This window comes from Pimephales promelas, chromosome 18 (assembly GCF_988280905.1).
Source record: "Pimephales promelas chromosome 18, fPimPro1.hap1.1, whole genome shotgun sequence".
Classification (NCBI taxonomy): domain Eukaryota; kingdom Metazoa; phylum Chordata; class Actinopteri; order Cypriniformes; family Leuciscidae; genus Pimephales; species Pimephales promelas.
This window is the reverse complement of record NC_142786.1, coordinates 20,544,005-20,550,097: the sequence shown is the minus strand read 5'-3', so window position 1 is coordinate 20,550,097 and position 6,093 is coordinate 20,544,005.

Genomic DNA, 6,093 nt, shown 5'->3' with positions numbered 1-6,093 from the left:
AATGTTTTTCTTGCACTCACATATAAAAAAAAAAAAATGACCAAGCAAAATCAATTATTGAAATAAATGCATATTGTACATATATTTTTAAATGCATTTAAGTAACAAATATCCTTCACATCCTACTGATCTTAATGTGGAGTGAACCTGAGGTAAATAAGTTTGGAGTTTGGTGCATATGAGCCATGAGTGATACCCTTACGTTGTCCTTTGCTTTTAATGACAATAGCGGCACCTTCTTAAAGTATTTAGCATAAATCATGGCGCTTTGGGGAATGAATATATAAGGACAGTCATTTCCAGCATATTACCTTTAGGGTGAGGGGTTTCCAAGTCTGAGAATATGAGTTTCCATTACTCCTCCATGACAACCGAATTGCTTACTTTTAATTGGAAATGATCATAACTCTCGTGTGAGCTTTACTGTGGAAGGCTTTGTCATGCATTTATTCTCATATGGTGCCCACAGTGTCAGTCCAGAATGAGACATCCATCAAGTCTCAGGGCAGGAGACACTTGTTCTTCAGCGAGCGGAAAGGAAAGTGACCTTGAGCAACAATGGAAGACAAACTTCTCTCTCTCTCTTTCACCAAGTCTCTGGCCATCCTTCTTGATCAGTGTTTTCGTGGTCTCTCAGGCCATGTCCTCCATCGGGTCTGGATGGCCCTGTCACTGTCACAGCTGAGGTTCGAGCTCAGTGTGTTTAATCAGGCCTCTAATAATCTCATTAGCGCAGGGATGCAGGCAGATGCAGACGAAACACAGAAACGCAGCAGAGACATCTGCACTTGCTCTTGAGTAACCATGAGTGCATTTGCAATCTGAATCGGCAGCCAGTGGGAAATGAGAACAACAGTATGGAATCTGCTGTAGATGCGCAGGAATGGCGATCGCGAGGCATGTCAGAGATGGAAACTCACGACTGAGTGATTTCTTCAATACATTACAGAAATGGTGAGGTGTTGGAGGGACTGTTCACCCACCCAAAATGAAAATTATACTCACCCTCATGTTGTTCCAAAACAGGCTTTCAGTCTTCTGTGGCGCATGAAAAGAGTTGAGCTGTAAGTACAATGAATTAGGGCCCAAAGCTCAAGCTTCATTAAAGGGACAGTTCAGCCAAAATGGAAAAATCTCTCATCATTTACCCATCACCCTCATGCTTTACTGTGACTTTCTTCCTTTAAAAATTAAGCGATGAAAAATAATCCATCTCTTTGAGTATAAAGCAAACAAAAATTGACGCTTCAAAAACCACGCAAAGCAAACATGACAGTAATTTATACGAGACCCCAGTGGAGGAATCAATTTCTTCCTCCCAATTCACCTACTTTACTATGCCCGCACTATTTTCTGAGAAGAAACAGTACATGTTTTGAGTGTGTAGAAGAGTCATACTTCATCATAACTGCATCTTTAATGGACAGCTCTGCTTATTACGTGCTTCTGATCAACATTTAAACTGCCCAGTCAATCATATTGTCATAGTTGAAATCCTCCACATTTAATTTAATTTCCTGCCGTTTTGGAGAGAATTGTCAAATGAAACCTCTTTAACTAAATCTCTCTACTAAACGGTCGGACGTCCGCCATGTTGGTAGTTTTTAAACACTTTTAAACACTTTTTATTTATGTTTATTCATTATATTGTGCACGAATCTGCACTTTGTATTCAAACCGAAAAAAGTAGACCATCCTAGTATCTTTATTCAATATACTACAGTTTGGGACACACAATCTAATTTAGAATATTTAGGGTTGGATAGTGTGAAATTGGTACTCAGCCAATGTCTTCTGCAGTGAAACATGTGTGTATGAGGAAATGACTAATATTTTAAACTATAAACCATTGCTTCCGGCCAATTGTCAAACGCATGTTGACACACATTGGGCTGGACGTGATGATTTATATAAAAGTCTCTCTCTCTCTCTCTCTCACCCACACACACACACACACACACACACACACACACACACACCTCATTTAGTTTCAGAAGACAGTGATTCCTCCACTGGTTTGCTTTGTGTGGTTTTTGAAGAGGCAAGTTTTGGGTCACTAACCTCTTGTTAATACAATGACTCACCAAGATGAATTAATTTTTTTTGGGTGGGTGGATAATTCACCCAAAAATGAAAGTTCTTTCAGTATTTACTCACCCTCATGTTGTTCCAACCCCGTAAGACCTTTGTTCATCTTTGGAACACAAATCTGAGAAAACTGAGAGCTGGATCACTCCTCCATACAAGTCCATAAAGAGCCTAAGTCCCGCCCCTCCGGCTCTTCTGGCTCATGGGGCCTTACAGTATATCATAAAAAATATGTATGGTGGTCAACGGCGAGAGACAACTTATCTTCTTTTTATTCCGTCTGAACTGTGCCCTCAATTACACATATGATGTTTGTCAATTTAAAAGATAATTCTGAAAGTCAAAAACATCGCAGTTTGTCATAAAACAGAAGAGTAACATTTAGTTTTATGTGAAAATCGCTCAATGAACTACATCTCCCAGGAAGCAAAACAACGAGCAAGATCCGCTTGTGTGTGTGCAGTCTGGTACAAAACACTCATTACGCATGACGGCGTAACGTTACGATTATAACGTAAGACTATAGAAACAATGACGTTAGCTTCAGTAAAGTTAGCTTCATTCATTGAGAGAAAATGTGCGCCTTTGGGGTTTGTAGTCTTTGTAATTACGTATTTTCACAGTCTTATACCTCAATAGTTTTACATCAAACTGCAAATTTCTAGACTTTAAAATGTATCTTTTAAATTGACAAAAATCATATGTGTAATTCAGGGCACAATTCAAACACGATCAAAATATTTGTTGTCTCTCGCCATTGACTACCATACAATATTTTTCCGAAATAAGGTCCCATGGTAGTCGACCGGAAGGGGAGGGACGTAGGCTCTCTATAGGCTTCTTGGGAGATTGAAACTTGCCGACCGGCCTCGAAAAGTTATTAAAGACATTGTTAAAATAGTCCAAGTGACTAGTGGCTCAATCTTAAGTTTATCAAACGACGAGAATACTTTTTGTGCACACAAAAAAAATAAAAAAAAATAAAATATTTCAACTATTCATTTCCTTTTCTCTGGGCCTTTCATTTTTGGGTGAACTATCCCTTTAAGAACCCAAAAGCGGTTGTCCACTAGACCTATAATAATAACTTGTGCACTATAAGAAATACTAGCTTTGTGTGAACAACAGACCCATATTAAAATCATCATTCAACGATAAACCTCCCATTCAGTGAGCAGTTATATTGAGGCAGAGAAAAGAATCAATGTTTTTTTGTGGACTAGTGAAAACCAATTCGAGAAACAAATGGTTTCCACGATCAACACAGGCTCACCATGCTTTTTGGAAACTGCCCAGACTTGTTTTGTAAGGCAGAGCAACAGATTTTTTTTTAAACAATTCGACTCAAAAGAACAATTCGTATTTCGGCTGCTTCTCTCATGAACACGGCAGTAAAAGTGCTCCAATATGTGAAAGAGCGGACGAAGCATGTGAGTTAAGGCTGAAAGTGAATAAGTGCTCATGCCACTCTTGGTTATCATCATTGTAAGCTCTCTCTCTCTGCGTGATTCTGCTTCCCCTTTAAAGTATACGCTCAGAGCAATACAGAATGCTGCGGTGTCATCTCCCGCTTTACCGTGGCAAAGGAGAACTTTTACTAGTAACCTTGATCTCAATATTGCCGTGAAATGATGTAGAAAGAGAAAAATTGCTGGTTCGTCTCAAAGAGAACACGCCTGAAGCTGTTGTGATATAAAACGTAGCGGCGTTCAGATGAACCTCAGCTCTTAGACGCATTAGACTTCATGGTTACTGTGTTCGCAAGAGGCTTCCGGTTAGGTTGCAGATAAAGGTTATCCTGGGATTAAACTGGGATTTTGGAGGTGGGGGGTACTTATAATTAAACAATAACTAATAATTAAATAGTGTGCATTTAATTATCTTTTTTAAAATGCAGTCGTGTTTCATCTTTTGATGAAAATACCCTTTTTCCAATAAGTCTTAATTTCACATTAATGTTTGTCACTTTGACTGACTAAAAATGCTATTTAGTCGACAATATATATAAGCAGAATTACACATTGTTGTTTTAAGTTACACAAATTTACTACAAAAACAACATGTGAAAACTGTATTTGGTAAAAATTTACTTGAAGGGGTGTGCATAAGACTGACACCTACATAACCATGACATATCTTGAATATGAACTAGGGTTTATGCATGTTTATGACAACTGTCATTAAGTCTTTCTCTCAATATGACATTTTGAATGCAAATATGACATTGTTTAAGATGTCTTTGTTATGACATAATGACAAACCATAACATCATAACCTGTCAGTGTCTTTGTCATATGACAACTTGACATTAAATAAAGTTAAACTGTCATGTGGTTGGCTTTGACACTGGCTGTCATGAGCCCATTATAACTGTGTCATGAATATTTTTCGTGACCTCAACTACAGTGGTACTAATTGAATTTGTCATTAAAAAGTCATTAAAAAGCTAATGTCAAAACCAACCACCTGACAGTTTAATGTAATGTTAACCAATAAAGCTAGGTGGTTTCTTAAGTTTGATAATTAATCTGCTATGTCATGTTTATGACAGGTTGTGTTGTCTTAATAATGTCAAGTTGTCATGACAAAGACACTGACAGGTTATAATGTATTGGTTTATGTCAAGTTGTCATAACAAAGACATCTTAAACAATGTCATATTTGCATTAAAAATGTCATAATTGAGCGAATGACACTTAATGACAAAAAAAAAATCACTTAATGGAAAAAACATGTCATGGTTATGAAGGTGTCATGTTAGTCTTATGCACACCCCTTCAAGTAAAGTGTTACCCTGTAGGCTTTATGTTTAGGCATGTTTTAATGCAATGTGATACTTAAATAATAGATACTTGGAAATTGGAATGGATTTGATGTTTATGTGCTGAATCTGAATGCATTTAGGTGAGTAAAAAAAATACACATTTTTCTTCTTCAAGAAATATTATTAGTACATTGTTAATCATTTTTGTCAACACTTGTTGTAATAATAATAATCATAAAAACTTGATGATGAATGTGCAATTCTTTGGCTTGCTCCTCCTCATCAGTGTTTCACCTTGTTTGAATTCTTGCCAAACTGGAACGGGCCGTACATTCATCCCTGCATAAGTTTCAGTATCTCAAGGTCTGTCAGGAATGTACACTTTCAAGAACAGAGGATGAGTTTGTTTCATCTATTCTCTTTCATCTTCCTTTCAGACAGCAGGGCAATATATATATTCCATGATCTTAACTTGATTCATGTGTTTTTCTCTCTCTCTCTATACATACAATAATATTGTACAAACAAAAGAGTGCATTTCCACTCAAACACAGGGGAACATAATCATCATTTGAATTGACATACACAAACAAGTATAGCTTAACTTTTAGACCCACAATGCAAATCATATTCAACACAATTTGTTTCATTTTGATTAAACACACATGCAATTCCATTTTAGACATTTAAAACCTTAAAGACGGATTTGCATGACTTTGGTTGACTTGACAAATAAAATTGATATTGGCACTCACCCTAGAGCACGGGTGGGGAACGTTGATCCTGGAAGGCCACTGTCCTGCAGAGTTTAGCCCCAACCCTGAAAAAAACATTCAGCTGCCTGTAACTTTAGTAATCCTGAAGACCTTGATTAGCTTCAGGTGTGTTTGATTAGGGTTGGAGCTAAACTCTGCAGGACAGTAGGCGTTTCTCAATGTCAAGGAAGGATCCTCGGAAGCCGGAATTTCGAGGATGCTACGTCATCGACGTCCGTCGAAGGACTGTTCCAATGTCGAGGATCCTCAGAATTTCAACCAAGGACTGAGTCCTTCGTTCGGAAAATATCCCATACACAGGAAAGGATGCATATGTGTAGCCTTCGCGCTCTTAAATCACCCACAATCCTATGCGCAGCTTTGCTATCTTGTTCAAAAAATAAAAAATGTCGACCGTTAGCGGAGTCGGAGTGATTACGGCAATATGCTTTCAAATGTAAGCAAGTATAATTTCAGTTTAGCCAG